This window comes from Filicampus tigris, chromosome 2 (assembly GCF_054856515.1).
Source record: "Filicampus tigris isolate MCC_2025a chromosome 2, RoL_Ftig_1.0, whole genome shotgun sequence".
NCBI lineage: Eukaryota > Metazoa > Chordata > Actinopteri > Syngnathiformes > Syngnathidae > Filicampus > Filicampus tigris.
In genome coordinates, this window is record NC_141218.1 from 38,943,419 (window position 1) to 38,963,248 (window position 19,830).

The 19,830-nt window shown below is 40.9% G+C and overlaps 2 long non-coding RNA genes across 2 annotated transcripts in view; one reads left to right on the forward strand and one right to left on the reverse strand.

Annotated features, from left to right (window-relative positions):
- LOC147152399 (uncharacterized) overlaps nt 1-9,328 on the reverse strand; it is a 58,592-nt gene extending 49,264 nt beyond the window's left edge. The window contains exon 1 of the long non-coding RNA XR_015085753.1: nt 9,160-9,328. This is a non-coding gene — a long non-coding RNA (uncharacterized LOC147152399). The remainder of the gene's footprint in view (nt 1-9,159) is intronic.
- A 903-nt stretch (nt 9,329-10,231) lies between these two features.
- On the forward strand, nt 10,232-18,646 carry LOC147152400 (uncharacterized). Its single transcript, XR_015085785.1, has 2 exons — nt 10,232-10,348; nt 10,566-18,646. It is a non-coding gene; the product is annotated as an uncharacterized LOC147152400 (long non-coding RNA).
- Nucleotides 18,647-19,830: the final 1,184 nt, after the last annotated feature.

Below are 19,830 nucleotides of genomic sequence, written 5' to 3' on the forward strand. Positions count from 1 at the left end.
TTTGTATGTTTGTGTAAATTTGTGGTGTTACCACAGTAGCAGAGCACTTTATTACACAAATCACACTTGGCACTGTCCTTTTCTGTTGTTGTAAAAAAAAGTCCACACCACGCTGCGCTTCTTGTTTGGCTCTGCCATTGCTTTAGGTTCCGGCTGCTCTCTCACTCTCCCGTCGCCCTCTCTGCCAGGGAGGGGCTAAAAGTGTGCCTGAGTCACTCAATCAGGCAGAGACTCAGAGAGTAGCAGGAGGTGCTTGGCGAGAGAGAGGCGGGGAGAAGCGGCGCTTTGAGCGAAGTATCGATCCCAGGGCAATAGTATTGATCTGATCCAAGTACTTGCTTAGTATCGATAATATCGAAATTTGGATAGATCCGCCCACCCCTATTTTGAATCTCATTTCATGGAGATGTCACTAAAGTTGTGTGGCACTCAAAAATATGTGGTCACAATTATTTTGTTAATAAGAGCATATTTTGTACTTAGAATTTATTTTACAAGAAAATGTAAATGAAAACATTTTTTCAAATTCATTTTGATAACTGTGAATAGGAAACGGCACCATTGTTGTCAAGTGTTGTTGCGCCCAGTTTCCTAGTTAAAGGGACACTTGGATGATCTTAACATTGGCACTTATTTAAAAGGTTTGCATGAAAAAATGAGTACTAAAATATTAAAATGAACAGATTCCCACACGGAGAGGATGCACCACGCAGCTCGTTGCTGCTGCAAAGCAAACTGGAGTGGCAGCGGTATGGGTGTTATGTCATGTATGTGTGTGTAAAGAAGCTACTCACCCACATTCCCCCATTGCAGCCACCTTCCAGATCGTTTTCGCAATACAATTAAATGCATCGTCTAGTCATCTCGTTCCCTTTATGGTTGTAGCAGGCATGATATACATTGTTGTCACTGTCTTTTTGAAGCGACGCCCCCGACTTGGAACATAACTGTTTCAAAACAACTTGTCTCCACAAGTATAGTCAAGCTGCGCGCAGCACTCAAGGATGGCGCTGGCACACCAAAGGTGGAGTTCATGCACTTCTTCTGGCGTACTTCCGGAAATAAGCCGAAGCAAACCTGCTGTGTAGTGGTTTGCTGGTATGCTTTTATTTTGAAGGCCAGGAAGTGTGAAGGAGGCCAAGTGTGGAAAATAAATAACTTGTTCACTGCGACTTCATGTTATCTGTTGGACCTAAATAATTTTACAATACAACAAAACCAACCCCGGGGCTCGCAATGGAAGTTCTAGTGGCATGTTTGAAGAGTCACCACAGCAGGTTTGAATAGTAAATTAGCCATTTATCCAGCTAATCATCTTTAAATAAACCTCTGCCGTTAGCATCTCTCCCGTGGCAGCGTCATGCACGTTTTGTTTTTTTTGGGCGGAACGGGCCGGGAAGGGGGGGGTGGTGATAAGTCTTATGAATAAGGGCGGGGGGTTGGGGCCTGAAGGGTACCCAGGTCAAGGGTCACGGCAGGACTGGCAAAAAAGGGTCAAGTGCCCAGCTCTGTTTATTCATTTGCTGTAATAAACAGAGGAAATTTGGGATGTAAAGAAGGCGGTACGTGTCTTCACTCCTTCTCCACATTTACCCGTGTTTTTCAGGTGTTTAGGCACAGCCCAAATGTTTTTGTTATCCAGGATTCCAAATATTTGGGACCCGTAACGATGATGTCAAGTCATAACCGCGCGTAAAAAATGAGCCGATCTAAGGCGTGGCTGAATTACTACTATCACCATAAATGTCCACTTTATGATTCATGTTTCAAATGGTATTATATTAAAGTCAAATATAAAGTCAATACTGTTATTCAAAACAACTTATCAGATTCGATCTCACGTCAGCCAGCACTTTGCCTCCACCCACGCCGAGCGCATTTTGGGCTCGGATTAAATCAGTGTCGGATATACTGTTTGCGACCTGGCACGGTTCAGACTGCGGTTGCGTTGCAAAAAATTCGTCCGATCTAGGACCACATATGAAAGTGGCCAAAAACTTTGACTTAATAAGAAGACATGATACATGTTTTTGAGACAAATAACATATACTTCAATTGGACACATATAATTTATTTTCCCAAGCCACGCAGAGCCGCAACATAAGGATGAAAGAGCCATGGGTTGCCGACCCCTGCTCGAGACATTTCCTCTGTCTTAACTTTACTTTTTCTTGTACCCATATTCTAGATAGTTTATTGCCATAATAACAGTGTCATAAATTATTGCATACCACATTTAATTCATTAATTTTCAACCACAAGTCATACGATGACATAAGACTAATTTGCTTATGTATTCTATGAGCATTTTACACAATGTTTTTAAAATACGTTTCATTATAGTAATACATTACATCCGGATTTTCATCTTTTTTTTCTATTGCCCTCATTATTTCTGTCCTCCTAGTGCCTCCTTGTCTTGCCTTCCTTTCTCTTCTCTCTGCCGTTCTCCATTTCTCGTCACTTCCCTCCCTCCTCCTTTTGCTCTCCATTGCTGTGGCTGTTGGCAGCCTATTTAAATGCTCCATTGGAGAAGGATTAAGGTTTATGCAAGGTCAGTGTGGGATGTGATAATTATAATCACAGCTTTTTGCCTGGCCAGTGACTGCCATTTGTTATTCTCAGCTCAGTGGATTCAGAGGGCCCTGGGGAATGTGTTGACATGAGGCTCACTGATTTAGTGGGCCTCCTCCTCCCCCTTCTCACTCAAAATAAAGCTGGCATTTAGTTGCTCATGTTTGTTCCCGCTTGTTTTCACTCTACCTTTTTACACAAGCGCTCACATTTACATGTTTAACACAGTTCGAACACTGACGTTTTACTGTATCCAATTGCTGTGTTTTACTCAATCTAACTTTTTTTACTGTAACATTCTTCACTACACACTAGCTACAATGTATATGTTTATATTTATAACTCCTGATTGATTGTCCTGACAGTGTTTTATTATGCGTTTTTAAGAAATTTATTTTAGGGCCACGGATCTGATTGGGTACCAAAGACTAATTGTACAGTACTGCATTTTGATATAACTTAAGTCTGTAGACTAAGGTGTTGCCGCTGTGTTACTGGCATACATTGTCATGCATGGCACATGTGTAGCCTATACTGCTTGTTCTCTAATTAGACTAGAACAGTTGTTCCCAAAAATGTTTTACCCACCAATGCTTTTTTTTGAAGGTTGTGGAACCCCTTAACCCTGACTTGAAACTGACTAATTCAAAAGAGTCAGTGATTCAAAATGAGGGAAAGTACTCTTTATTTGCAAGAGAATGTTTAAAACAAATGTCTATTATTAAACTTAATCAGATAATTGTTTAATATTTACAATAAAATAACCTTGACACGTGCTCTTCAAAAATGCTGCCATCCTCATTATACAGCAACACAGCTTAGTTTTTTTTATCTTAAAGGCCAAGGTGGCCAGCAGGTTCAAGTCTTACCAAACATATACCACAATTCACTGTAATTATTGTGTAGCATATTCAAGGACATAAAGAAATGTCTCATTAGGCAACTGAGCTGTCACAGAACACAGAGTGTTCCAGCTCTTCAAAATAAAACATTACCCTAAATTCAAAACACTACTCCGGATGGGGAAACAATATGAGATAATGGAGTTTGGTGATGTCATCGTTCGTTACCGGCAAGAAAGTGTTTTCTGTCTGTTCAGTGAACTCAACATAATGAGTATGGACGGAATGAGACAATGGTTGAGTCAAGTTTCAGTAGCTGTAATATGGTTGTGATCAATAATGTTTGATTTCCACTGAGTTGAATGTATATGTGTAGGAATGACAGCTCACTTCCAGTACACACAGAAACAAAGTGTGATTGATGCCAATCAGATCTTGGAAAACAAAAAAAGGTGACTAATATAATCCACATGAATTACCACTACATTATCTAACAGATACAGTTGCCGATACAGTGCAAATTATTGATGGCTTTTGCTTAATTTGACATTCAAAAGCAAAAGTGTGCCAGCTAACTTTTAACATGCCCCCATTTAAGGTCACCTTTATCCAAAAGCAAATATTAAAGCATTGTAACGTATTTTAAAGAGTACTCATGCAGATGCTGTGTTAGTAGTTTGCTTATAAATCCATCTTGCTTGTTTTTGGGTTTAGCCTTGTATGTTGTCACACTTATAGGAAATTAATTACTGTCTCTAATCCAGCATTGCTGATGTAGTCATCAACTATTCAATAATCATTTCACACTATAAACATTGAACTTAGACTAAAATGTGCTCCCAAATGAAGCTAAATAAAACTATTATTCAAACAAATTCAACTGTGTTCAAACACAGATCATTTGTTTTGTCCACTGTTCTACATTAACCCTTGTATGACAATTACACTTCTGATGTAAACGTGCAGCCTGGGTCCCAAAAGCTATACATTCTCCTTTGAGCAGCTGTGAACTGGCATCAGAGCTTTAAAGGATCTAGTCACCCATATCCTTGTCTGACCCTGGTCTTTTGCTCTCTCCTTTATCTTGGTTGCATTTAGTTCAGGTTCTAGCACCAGTCATGTAGAAAGTACTGTGACTGCATGGCTATTCCCTCGGGTGTATATGTAGGTGAGCTGGACAAATCCTGCAATCTATTACGCAGTGCTAGTCCTGTCATGTCAAACAGTGCTTGCTGAGTTGGGTGACCAATCGAATGATGGATCAAAGTTTCAACACCATCCCCTGAACATAATGTGTGTGAATTGCAGACCAAAACAAATATAAATGAAAAGTTAAAATTATTTTTAAAAAAAAGAAAGATGACTGACACTACAAGGAGTTGTTCTGAGCATATCCAAGCACACTGAAATATACATACAATATATATCTACGTTGGGCAACAGATACTTTTGTAGTCTTCGGGTTGTGTCAAGGCTAGAAAAGCAACTGTGTCACCTTCCAAAGATAAGGCAAACACCCCCACCCTGCCCGCCACACACAATCTATGAAAGGATAGAGTGTCTTTGTCTATGAAAATGATGGCAGCTCGGGTAAAATCACACTAAAAGCGCACCTTCAAAATTGAATAGTTACTATGGACTATTATCATAAAATAAGCACATAAGCCAAATTACACACATTGATGGATATAATGTGACTGCCGACCATGGCACTCAATCGGCAGGGACGAGAGGGTGATCACCCTAACCCAGCAAGGGCAAGAGAGTCTGGCTGCAGCTCCCATTCTCAGCCTCTCCTCCGAACACCCCTTTTTTCCATGCCCCTGCAGATCACAACTCTCCCCCACTGTCAGCCCGGGCCTCCTCCCCATGCCACCATCAAAATCAAATTTATTCTGAATATGAATATAATATAGAAACTTAAAAAAAGCAGATATGTCTTCTGTCTTCTAGAATTTTTTAGTGGACTTTGTCAATCCCTAGTGATGGAGAAGCAGTGTTGTATTACTTTAAAAAAAGTAATTAGTTATAGTTACAAGTTACTTCTTCCAAAAAGTAATTGAGTTACTAAACCAGTTACTGTTTTGATGAAGTAATTAATTACTGAGCAAAGAAATTACAATATGTTTCCATTATGTTCAATCTATAGTGTAAAAGACGTTTATAATAGCTAAACGAATAATTAAAACAATATATTTTTGAATATTTGGCATTTATTTGAGCTCAACTTGCCAAATCCATAATAAAAAAAATTATAAAATTAGATAATGAAAATAAATAATAATCACACACTAAATTTAAGTGTAAAGCTAAAACACAGAAAGTTAAATATAAAAAGATATAAAGGACAATCTGGCCATTAGGTAGTGCTCGCTGTTAGGTAGTGCTTCTTAGGGTTACATCCTACACAATTTCAGATCTGAGCAAAAGACAGCGAATAGAAGTGTGTCTTCAACCGGGTTTTGTGGACAGAGAGGGGTTCTTGCCTAACATCCAATGGGAGGTCATTCCAAAGGGAAGGACCAGCAGTCGAAAAGGATTTATCGCCTCTGAGGCTCCGCTTGGTCCTCGGCACTTCAAGCAGCGCCTGGTCCGCAGACCTGAGGCTGCGGGAAGGTGCGTAGGAGTTGAGGAGCTCAGAGAGGTACGCCAGGGCTAGTCCATTTAATGGTTTAGAAACAAATAGGAGAATCTTAAATCAAACCCTGAAATGCACTGGGAGCCAGTGAAGGGAGGCCAGAATTGGTGTTCCGAGCTCCAGTTAGTAGGCGGGCAACATAAAGTGCATTACAGTAATCCAGCCGAGATGTAAGAAAGGCATGGATGACTGTTTCTAAGTGCTGATGGGAAGGAGGGGCTTTACCTTAGCCAGCTGTCTAAGGTGAAAGAAGCTCGACTTTACAACAGCGCTGATTTGCTGGTCTAATTTAAGATCACTGTCCATTTAAAACCCAAGTTTGAGACTGTTGGCTTTAGATATGAAGCCAGGGAGCCCAGGTCAACAAGGTGGGATGTAGATGAGCCACTGGGACCGAACACCATAACTTCTGTTTTCTTTTCATTGAAATTTAGGAAATTCAGTGACATCCAGTCTTTAATGTCCTGTAGGCAGGACAAAAGAGGTCTAATGGAGGGTGCATCTTTTTTGTTCTGCGGGATATAGATTTGACAGTTGTCCGCATAGCAGTGGAAGGAAATACCGGTACCTTGTTGTCTAAGGATGGAACCCAGGGGCAGCAAATACAATGAGAACAGCAATGGCACCGAAAAGGAACCCTGTGTAAAACCATAGTCTCCATGTAAACCTGGATTATGATGTAAACACGCATGCACACGTTCGGGTGCTTGATCAGTGCGCTCATGCTTGGGCTTACTGTAGTTGTTAATCTTTTACAGAAACCACAACACACATAACTGCAAGTCTAAGTAAAATTGCTGGGCTTAATTTATTAGATAATGCCTTTTTCTTTGCCATTAACTTGACTTGGAGCTCATGCACTGATTTGCATCTGCTGGCTGACCAATCAGAGTGATTGTCATCAACACCACTTTTCATAGTGACATTGGTGGCTTATTCATTCAATTGGGGGGGCGGAGCTAGGATGGTGTAGGACACGTGCTTCAGTGCTCCTGCAGACTTTCAGACATTTCATGCTTCAAATCGACGTTTTTTTGTTACTTTGATGCCCACATTCGTGTTTTAAGGACCAGCAAATTTATATATATATATATACATATATATATATATATATATATATATATATATATATATATATATATATATATATATATATATATATGTATACACATACATACATACATATATATATATATATATACACATACATACATACATATATATATATATATACATACATACATACATATATATATATATATATATATACATACATATATATATATATATATATATATATACATACATATATATATATATATATATATATATACATACATATATATATATATATATATACATACATATATATATATATATATATATATACATACATATATATATATATATATATATATATACATACATATATATATATATATATATATATACATACATATATATATATATATATATATATATACATACATATATATATATATATATATATATACATACATATATATATATATATATATATATACATACATATATATATATATATATATATATATACATATATATATATATATATATATATATATACATACATATATATATATATATATATATACATACATATATATATATATATATATATATATACATACATATACATACATATATATATACATACATATACATATACATACATATATATATATATATATATATATATACATACATATACATACATATATATATACATACATATACATATATATATATATATATATATATATATATATATATATATATGTATATATATATATAGTAAAATAATACTTCATACTTGCTGTCAGAAGTGAAGCCACCAGCGGCGATCTTATGTTTACTCGCCACTTGCTAAGCCCGCCTAACTTGAATACATTGATTTCTCTGTTTTTTTCACGTTATTTACGTTCTCTGAGGCGAAAATGCCAACATGTATGGCATATGGTTATACCAATAAGTCGAGGAGAAGCGCGATCATCATGATACTGAGATAACGTACTCTGAATGGTTGATGCAAACAGTGAAGTTCATTCTTGAGATACTTTCATGTCTCAATACAGGGATCCTAGCGTAAAACGCGCTGAAAACAGTGTTTTCAGGGGAAAAACATAACAAAAGTTGTCAGAAATTGAGGCAATGTAAAATGGCTGCCCTCTGGCTTCAGCCACAAGGTGTCTATTGATATTCCATTCATATATACTGTAAGTCTGTGAGTGTGGTGTGGTGGATGGGTAGTCGTGACTAAACTAAGGACCCAAGGTGGATAAATAGCTTGTGCATGGCCACATACCGGTAAAAGTTGACTGACTCTGTCAACTAAGAACAAGGACGATGCCGAAAGACTACAGTGCTATATAAATAAAGTTGTATTGTGTTGTATGATTCTTGCTAAAATCTGTACTGACATTTTAAATTGTGGTAAAACATTGCAATAATGTAAGCATGTTCTCTTTTCAAAAACCCATTTTACACTAACTTGAAAAATAGTTGAATAAACTTGACTTCAGATTTCTAATTTCAGATTTCATTACAGTACATAGCCATAAACATATTTTTAAGCCTAAATGCATTGGGTATTTTTCTTCTCTATCACTTTATCCACATGCTGCATAAATTTGTGTTTTTATATTTCATTACAGAAATTTCTAAGTAAAGAAGTCTCGATTGAATGTTATGCACCAGAAACAAATCTCAGTAAGAAATGAAAAACAAATTGCTTTAACTTCTCTTGGAGAAGGGAGGGGAAAATATAATGTTCCCTTCTGATCACAACAGTGGAAATATAATTACGAATTGTAGCCTGTTGAACACACAATAGTGTGGTACTTTATTGTAGACTAGTTCTAAAGTTCTAAAATCCTACCTCTTTCTCATCCCACCCAAAGCAACATCGGTTCCCATCCCCCAGAGGCACAGAGTAATTGCCACATTTACAGAAGAATGGTTCAACCTCTTGGCTTGCCCTTTGGTCATGGAAATGAGAACAAGCAAATTGCAGGGCTGTTCACACCTGACTAAGTATGTTAGTTCAAAACTAATCCAGCCACTTGCCTTATCTTCAGGGCCTGTTTACACGTAGCCGGGGTTTTTGAAAACGGCGGATATAAGTCTGCGGTTAGCCCTATCATCCACAAATCCCCGGAGTTTTTTCAGTGAAAACACAAAACTCCGGCCGCAGTGGAGATTTGCGGATATATCTAGATATCTCCTGATCCGCGTTTTCGTCTGAACGGGTATAGCTGGAGATTTACGTCGTCACCGTGCGACAACAATGCTTTGACGTCACTTGCGCGACTTGTGTTTTCATTAGTCAACATGGACTCTCGCGGTGCTGCGTTGGTTATAGCCATTCTCTCTGTGCTTTTTGCTTACTTATTTGTCCGCAACCAACCACTGCTTCTTGGTGAAAGGTTTAAAAGCAATTCTGACCTTTTGTCGGTTCTCCCGAACGAGTTTGGCGCCGTATTTGGTTTCGTAGAAGTGACGTCAAAGGACAGAAGTTCTTCCGAATGGACAGTATTTGGCTAACTACTGCCACCTAGAGGCGTGGCGTGCGTTTGAAAACGCACTTCTGCGGTTACGTGTGGATGCGTTTTTTTTTATGCGTATTGCAACGCAGGGGTTGGGGTGGTTATACGGTTGTTAGAAAAACCCCAGCTACGTGTAGACACGGCCTCAGACTCAAAAGGTAGGAAAGCCAAATGGCTGGGCTCTAGACTTTCTTGTGTTAAACATGGAACCCAGTGGATACTGAGCCAAAGCATTCAGAAAAGCTGATGTATAAATAACAAAAATATTAGTTATTAGAAATAAACACTTTTGACTTGCATTATGTTCTGTGAATACATTACTGTTCAATTTGGGATGGTTTACTGTAGGTGCAGTGTTGTTCATGTTGCGGGGTTGAAGCTCATGTGAGTTCATATTTGTTCAGTTATTTTCATTTTCTCCAGTAATGTTCAATTTGAGGAAACGTTTACAGCCTAACTTTATACAAACTGTCATTCATCCTAATTCTGTATTGTTATTGGTTAATGTCAAATTTAGCCAATGTTACTTACTTTGAGATCGAGGGGCGGGACTTGTTCCAACTGACACTACCTACTCGCATGAGTTGTGAGTGTTTGAGCACACGCTGGAGTGCAGCTGTGTCATCAGATATTTGGAGCCTTTTTGTACATAACTTCGGGATAAACTACCCGTTTTCGCTGGATGTTTGTACTCACTGGATGCCTAAGAGGTAATTAAACTTGTCTGTTTATGTTAAAAATCAACTATTACTGTCCGTTTGGTTTATATTAGCATTTTAACAAATCGCGATTAGCCATTAGCCTAGCTACAACTGTGTCATTAGTTGGATTTAGCTTCTAATGATAAGGAGTTGAGATACAACTTCCCGCTAGTTCCACACGAACTAGTATATGGACTTGTGGCTCAGTACTGTCCTGTTAATTCAGGAGCAGTCGGGGTCATTTGTGAGCAGTCAGGGACACACTCTGCTGGACGTCAGGAGAGCTTGTTTCCTGCTACTGGCTTGGACTGAGGACTGGTTCTTCGCGCCCTGGCTCACATTTTCCGTTCATCTCTGCCTCTTTTAGATAACACCTTTATCCAATACTCTCTTATTGGATACTGTATTTGCTAATCTTTTCTTTGCTACTCTTCAGAATTCTCATTTACCTTCTTTCCCCTCTGTGGAGTTCTACACCCATCTCTCACCGGAACTGTGAGTACTCAATCCATATTATTTGTGCACGAAGAGCATCAGGCCTGCAACGTGCGTCGGATTGTGGTACTAGTACCTTGAGTGTGTGTGAGTGAGTGTGGGCCCACATTTTCTTTGTTACTTGATATATTTGTGCTTGTTACCATACTTAGGGTTGACTAATTGTTGTATTGGACATTTCATAATTCAGTGGATTAGGTGCTTTGAGCATATAGTCATTTCTGTAAATTTCACAAGAAATTCTAGACTTTGAGCCGATAGACTACATTGTTTTCTTCCTTTTCCCGTGTTGTGGTATTTTACGTGTTATTTTTACCTTTGTATTTTCATTAAATGCCTATCTCATGGCTATGGAAGCCCATTTTAACAAATGAACAGGATTGCGACCAAACACCAAAAAAGAAATACATAAGAAAGTATAAAAGGAAGATATTCCAACTACTTCCACAGTTAGTGGAGGCACCGCCAACAGTAATTAAACGCAACATTTAAAAGTTGATCAATTCAGGCAACAGCGCCACTTTGTTAAAGCAGAACCCAGGCCCCGCCCAAAGTGGGAGGGTGCTACATAATGGAGGCACCGCTGTGATACTAAATAGTCAACCCTATTACATTGGAACTGTAAAATAAAATATAAAATATAAATCTGTACAAATTAAATGACAGTCAAATAACATGTATGTAAACAAGCTAAAGAATTGGTGTAAAGGAGAGGCAGTAGATGAGAGACATGCTCTAATGACCATAGTGCCAGCAAACACAGAGATACATAAAATAGAAGATGCGATACAAAATATAAAGTGCCTGGGGCTCGTGCGTGTTAGAGGTAGGATCGTATGTGACACATCGGATGACCACATGGTGCTCTGTGAGTGTCGAGGAACAGTGACAGACTCAGCAATTCCGACTGAAGTACCCCCAGCTGAGGGTATTCTGCGGGTTGTCGGAGACATTTTCAACAAAACCGGAAGACCCGCTGCAGAGAGTGGAGGGTATCGACGTCTGCGCATATTCTCTGGTACTGTGCCCACCCCAGCTGGGGAAGAACAGTTTGACCACTGGATGGAGTAGGCATACCTAATGGTGGAGGAAAGTGACTGTGCTCCTAAGGAGAAACGGCGCCGAATAATGGAAAGCTTAAAGGGGCAAGCACTGGAAGTAGTGAAGGCTGTGCATTCATCCAATACCGACATCACTCCAGAAAAATGCTTGGAAGCTCTTGAAAGTGCATTTGGACTGGCAGAATCCGGGGATGATCTGTACTTCACATTCCGACTTCAGCGCCAACTCCTGACAACTCCTGATTTCTTGAGGAGAATGGAGCGCTGTCTGTCCAAAGTGGTGCAGCGTGGAGGCATTCCAGACAGTAGTAGGGATAAGGCCCGAATTGATCAGCTACTTAAAGGAGCAGTAGATGCCGACTTGATGTTGATACAGTTACGAATGAGGGAAAGGAAGGATAACCCTCCAACCTCCCTTCAATTGCTTCGAAAAATCCGCACAGAAGAAGAGTATGAAGCCTCCAGAGTTAAACTGAACCAGTCTGTGCGCACCGTTTATGCGACACCACAGTCAGAGAGCAAGCACTCCGAAATACAGGCTCTTAGAGCTGAAATTAAAGAAATGAAATCAATGTTTGCTACACTCACAATAAAACCTCACCCAGTCCTAGAAGGAAGCATTGCCAGCTGCCTCCGGGCCAGACACAGGAGCTAGCCTAGACCCTGAAGTAATTGCCCTCAGAAAACAAGTGAGACAGTTAACACAGAAAATTAACTCAAAGATGTTCACTGCAGTTGCCACCCCATCCACAGTGATGACTGTGGGAAGCAACAGTCTTGCTCCCTGTACACCCAACTCCTCAAAAAGACAACCACCTGACTCAACTGACTACATCTGTTACAAGTGTGGAGAGAATGGACACATTGCAGGAAAATGCACCAATGTGGAAAATCCAAGCAAAGTAATACAGAAGCTTATTGGCGCACTTAAAAGGGCCAAAAGTAATGACTCAAAGCCTGCTGCTTCTGAAGCTGAAGAGAATGTCGATCTCACGGTCAGAAAGAGTTCAGTGGATTTTCACAGACCAATAGACCTACCAGAAGGTTTAATAGTTCCCCCATCCATAGAACCATTAAAGGTCAATGGCCACCTGTGCAATGCACTGTTGGACAGTGGCTCTCGGGTCAGTATAATCTTCAAGTACTGGTACAAGCATCACTTGGCACGTGTCCAAATCAACCCTGTGAGCAGATTGGACATTTGGGGCTTAAGTGACTCTAGTTATCCTTACCTTGGCTAGGTAGTTGTTGATGTGGAGTTTCCAAATAAAGTGGCAGGAACTCCAACTACCATGTCAGTGTTGGCCTTGATTTGCCCTGATCCAGCAGGTCCAGACAAGACACCTGTAATTATTGGGACCAACGCAAAAGCCAGTCTACCCAAATAACTCGCCCAGCTATGTGAGGACACACAAGGGACATATATGGCTAAAACAATGGCCATCCAGAGCTCACCCACAGATCCCTCATTGCCTCAAGAAGAACGCAATGAAGTAGCATGTGTTAAGTGGCAGTGCTCTGGTCCCTTCATAATACCTGCTGATGCAGCTGTCAAGCTATTTGTAAAATTGAAGCTGATAAGCCATTACCTGATGCAATCCTGATGGTAGAATCCTCCCCTACGAGTCCTCTCCTTGCAGGTGTTCTATTACAGCCCACAGTCATTTCGAGCCATGCAGTTGATGTAAATCATTTCAAAGTGATCCTCCTGAATGAATCCCTCAGAGATACATCCATACCTGTGGGGTCCATTGTTGGCTGTCTGTGTCTAACGGATGTAGTCACTACATTGCCTGAGCACCAGATCCAACAGAAGGCCTCTGAAGGGTTTGACACTAATCTACTCAATTTTGGAGACTCACCTGCGCCTGAAAAGTGGAAAGTAAGATTGTGTCAGAAACTTTCTGAGCGGGCAGAAGTGTTCTCCTTACATGAACTAGATGTGGGGCTAGCAAAATATGTAGAGCACACCATTCGCCTGTCAGATACACGACCATTTCGTGAGCGTTCCCGGCGTATTGCTCCCGCCGATATTGATGATGTGAGGCGTCATATTCAGAAGTTGTTGGCGGCAGGCATCATCAAAGAATCCAGAAGCCCATATGCTTCCCCTATCGTAGTGGTCAGGAAGAAGAATGGAACAATACAAATGTGCATAGACTATCGCACACTCAATAGCCGCACCATTCCTGATCAATACACCACTCCCCGGATTGACGAGGCTCTGGACTGCCTATCTGGCAGTAAGTGGTTCTCTGTGTTAGACTTGAGGAGTGGATATTACCTAATAGGAATGAAGGAGGAGGACAAAGAAAAAACAGCTTTCATCTGTCCTCTGGGATTTTATGAAGTTGAAAGAATGCCTCAAGGCATAACTGGAGCACCAGCGACTTTCCAAAGATTAATGGAAAAAGCAGTTGGAGACATGAACCTCCTCCAGGTACTTGTTTATCTTGATGATTTGATTATCTTTGGAAGGACGTTGGAGGAACATGAGGCAAGGCTTCTCAAAGTTCTAGACCGAATCAAAGAAGTTGGACTCAAGATTTCGCTTGACAAATGCCTATTTTGTCAGACTAAGGTCAAATATGTGGGTCATATTGTGTCAGCTGATGGTGTCGCTACAGATCCCAGTAAAATCGAGGCCGTTGCCAACCGGCCCAGACCCACTGATCTGAAGACCTTGAGATCTTTCTTGGGCTTTTGTGGATATTATCGAAATTTTACTCACAACTACTCAGCCATTGTCCGTCCCCTGACAGAGCTGACTAAGGGCTATGCCCCCACGCAACGGGGAAGAAAACCTAAGAAGGGAACAAATGAAATCTACCTGAATGAACGTGAACCATTTAGAGAGAGGGGGGATCAAGCATGCACGGATGTATTCGACAACATCAAACACTGCCTCACCAATGCTCCTGTTCTGGCCTTCGCTGACCCCAGCAAACCCTACGTGCTACATGTGGATGCCAGTCTTGCAGGACTTGGTGCAGTATTATATCAAGAGCACCCTGAGGGGCTAAGGCCAGTAGCATTTGCCAGCCGAAAACTTAACCCTTCAGAAAAGAATTACCCCATTCATCAGTTAGAATTTTTGTCACTGAAATGGGCTATAGTGGAGAAATTCCATGATTATCTTTATGGAGCATGTTTCACCGTCCGCACTGACAACAATCCGCTAACATACGTCCTTACGTCTGCCAAGCTAAACGCCCATGGACATCGTTGGCTGTTGGACTTGTCAGTTTACAATTTTGATATCATGTACCGACCTGGCAAGAACTACATCGATGCTGACCTGCTTTCGAGAATGGAGCCAAGAGAAGAGGATGCAGAATGGAAAAGCATATCTCCGGCCGGTGTCAAATCCATCTGCCAGCAAGTTGCTGTCCAGGGGTCTCCACAAGCATCCTCAAGATATGCAGAACAACTTGGAGCTTCCCTTGAGTGTGTACCTGACATTTACGCCTTCTCGACAAGAGTGGAAATAAACACGCTTGGCCAAATGACTACCCAAGAATTAATCTTGGCTCAGGCCGGAGATCCAGTTGTAGGACCGACCATCCATGCACTGAAAAAAGGAAAGTGGTCAGAGGATGTAGAGTCTAATCCTGAGGTTTCAGCTATGAAAAGACAAATGGGAAAGTTGGTCATGAAGAATGGCCGACTACACCGCTTAAGCCAAAGTCAGTCATGAGAGCAGAGTCATCAGCTTGTGCTACCAGCTGAATTCAGACCCTTGGTGTTACAGTCCCTTCACGATGACCATGGTCACTTGGGAGCAGAAAGAATGACCGGCTTGCTGAGAAGCTGATTCTACTGGCCAAAGATGGCTTTCAGTGTCGAACAGTATGTCAAAAACTGTGGAGAGTGCCTTCTGAGGAAAGCCCCTGACTACAAGCCTGCTCCCTTGCATCAAATAGTCAGCAATGGGCCCATGGACCTCGTATGCATAGACTTTCTTTCAATGGAGCCAGATTCGAAAGGCATTAGCAATGTGTTGGTTATAACTGACCATTTCACAAGATACGCACAAGCCTTTCCTACCAAGAACCAAAAAGCCCTTACAGTCGCCAAGGTCTTAGTTGAGAAGTACTTTGTACATTATGGCTTGCCCACCACAATCCATTCTGACCAAGGACGAGACTTTGAGTCTCGATTGATAAAAGAACTACTGAACATAATGGGCATAAGAAAGTCTCGAACAACCCCCTGTCATCCTCAGGGTGATCCACAGCTGGAACGCTTTAATCGGACTCTATTGTCCATGCTTGGCACATTGAACCAGGAAAACAAAAAACAGTGGAGCCAACATTTGGTACACTTAGTGCATGCTTACAACAGCACCATAAGCGATGCGACAGGGTACTCTCCCTACTTCCTCATGTTCGGAAGGGAAGCCCGACTCCCTGTTGACATCTGCTTTGGAACCCAACCGGACAATAAGGGAGAGCGTGAACACTCATCCTATGTCACTAAACTAAAGCAAGAGCTGCATAATGCTTATCAGTTGGCTGAAGAAGCTTCAAACAAGTCACACCTACGCAATAAAAAGGCATATGACCAGAGAGTAAGGTGTCAAAATTTAGAGCGCGGTGACCGAGTGTTGCTCAAGAATCTAGCTTTTAGTGGGAAACACAAGTTAGAGAATCGCTGGGGTGACAGTCCTTATGTGGTCACAGATAAAATGCCAAACCTCCCGGTCTACAAGTTGAGGCCTGAAAATCAGAAAGGCAAATTGAAAACACTGTACCGCGATCACCTATTGCCTATAGGAAAGCTGGTACGGATGCCAGTGTTGTATGAACATAATGATGAACCAGCTAGATTCAGAGGAGGAGCACACGTTCAAAGTAAGAGCACACCTTCTGATCACTCAGCAAAACAATGTGAATCCTCCTCTGAGTTTTCTGAGTTGGAGTGTGAGTGGACCCAGCACAAACCATACCGTGCTTACCTGGAAGAGGTCTGGTCGCGACGAGAAAAACCCCTTTCACCAAGTCACAGCCGAAGTGAAATCCAGTTTGGAGCAAGTGAATTTGTCTGAGGTCGAGGACCCCCCAATAAGAGAAACCCGGGCAGAGAGTGAATCAGAGCCTGAACCTGTATCTAATGACGTGGATTGTAAAAGGCAGTCTAATAGTCGAAGAACAGGAGTTCCACTAAAGCACACTAGACCAAAAAGACTGTGCAAACCAGTGATGAGGCTAACTTACAACAAGCCCGGTAGGCCTGTGTAAGAACCCCTTACTATTTTTCATGGGGGAGTGGTCATTCAAATTAGGAAGTGTTAGAGCAGTGCGCTTGTTTGCGTGCCAACCCCTAATTTTAGGTTGAGCCCAGTTAATTGAGTCTGTTGAGGACATCAGACGTTTTGAAGGGGGAGGGTGTAACACAGTGGATACCGAGCCAAAACATTCAGAAAAGCTGATATATAAAAAACAAAAATATTAGTTATTAGAAATAAATACTTTGACTTGCATGATGTTCTGTGAATACATTACTGTTCAATTTGGGATGGTTTACTGTAGGTGCAGTGTTGTTCAAGTTGCGGGGTTGAAGCTCATGTGAGTTCATATTTGTTCAGTTATTTTCATTTTCTACAGTAATGTTCACTTTGAGGAAACGTTTACAGCCTAACTTTATACAAACTGTCATTCATCCTAATTCTGTATTGTTATTGGTTAATGTCAAATTTAGCCAATGTTACTTACTTTGAGATCGCCTCGATCTCAAAGTAAGTAACATTGGGGCGGGACTTGTTCCAACTGACGCTACCTACTCGCATGAGTTGTGAGTGTTTGAGCACACGCTGGAGTGCAGCTGTGTCATCAGATATTTGGAGCCTTTTTGTACATAACTTCGGGATAAACTACCCGTTTTCGCTGGATGTTTGAACTCACTGGATGCCTAAGAGGTAACTAAACTTGTCTGTTTATGTTAAAAATAAACTATTACTGTCCGTTTGGTTTATATTAGCATTTTAACAAATCGTGATTAGCCATTAGCCGAGCTACAACTGTGTCGTTAGTTGGATTTAGCTTCTAATGATAAGGAGTTGAGATACAACATCCCGCTAGTTCCACACGAACTAGTATATGGACTTGTAGCTCAGTACTGTCCTGTTAATTCAGGAGCAGTCGGGGTCATTTGTGAGCAGTCAGGGACACACTCTGCTGGACGTCAGGAGAGCCTGTTTCCTGCTACTGGCTTGGACTGAGGACTGGTTCTTCGCGCCCTGGCTCACATTTTCCGTTCATCTCTGCCTCTTTTAGATAACACCTTTATCCAATACTCTCTTATTGGATACTCTATTTGCTAATCTTTTCTTTGCTACTCTTCAGAATTCTCTTTTACCTTCTTTCCCCTCTGTGGAGTTCTACATCCCTCACCGGAACTGTGAGTACGCAATCCATATTATTTGTGCACGAAGAGCATCAGGCCTGCAACATGCGTTGGACTGTGGTACTAGTACCTTGAGTGTGTGTGAGTGAGTGTGGGCCCACATTTTCTTTGTTACTTGATATATTTGTGCTTGTTACCATACTTAGGGTTGACTAATTGTTGTATTGGACATTTCATAATTCAGTGGATTAGGTGCTTTGAGCATATAGTCATTTCTGTAAATTTCACAAGAAATTCTAGACTTTGAGCCGATAGACTACATTGTTTTCTTCCTTTTCCCATGTTGTGGTATTTTACGTGTTATTTTTACCTTTGTATTTTCATTAAATGCCTATGTCATGGCTTATCCCGATAAAATATGTTATTAGTTAGATTACTCCATTACTCAAAATTAAATTCCGTTAGTAATGCCGTTATACTTAAACGCCGTTATTCCCAACACTACTGTGGGAAGTACACAGAGACGAGATGTATATAGTATAGATCGGTCACAGATTGCCCATTTAAAGAAAAAAAACTTCTAATGTCTAATATGGCCATTTAGGATTTAAGAATGCAATATAAGGCAGGATACATTGTTATTTTAATATACTGTACCATGTATAAGATAAGAATGTTCTTATTTTATTGTTATTTTATTTATACTGTACCATGTATAAAATAAGAATGTTCTTATTTTATACATGGTGCCCACGTACCCATCACACGCTGCAGGAGAGCTGCCAAGTTTTCAGCTGTGTGTCTTTCCTCCAAGGCGCATGAAGCACACAGCTGTGGAGATGTCCTTCGTCCACATACGTTATACACGTTATGGTCATGTAAGATTCGGTGGCTTTGGACGTCCATCCGTCTGTAGCTAAGGCATTGGCCACATAGCTGACCCACTCAAACGCTCGTAGTATCTACTCTTTCATTTGGTTTATGGCTACTCTCAAGTTGGGGCGTTATTGTTTTGCGACTTGGCACCACGTAGCCTACTCAGGCTCGATATACAGCATTAATTTTTTCGAACCGTTTGCCCTCAACATAAGAAAGCGGTAGCATATCGCGTCATTTTACAAATTGTTAGGTAGTCTTTGCTGTGCGGTGACCATCGCAGCGCCTGGCTGGAACAAACGCTCTCATGCTCGTCTGCCTGGCACCGTCACCATCGACCTGCAAAGTTCACATCGAGATTTACTTTGGATGTGGTTTCTCATCGCTCCGAGAGAGTGGTTGTAAGCGAGTTTATGCTTACAAGGCCTACAGACGACCTTGTTGTCATCTGCTTCATCAAAATACTGCCAAACGGTGCCGTTGTTTTTCGTAGTAGCTTAGACAGAATTTACTTTTCTTCCCCACACTTAGTGTCCCCGCCCCCTACTATGTGTGCGTGTGGGCGGGGGGAGGGTAGCAATTCTCTCTATTGGAGTGCCAGGCGTGAGGAACAAGATGCGTGATTCTTAATGCAGCGTTTAACCGACTAGTAAAATACTAAACGTTTAATAAATCGTAGACGTTTAAACGGTTAAACGACTAGTCGCGCACATC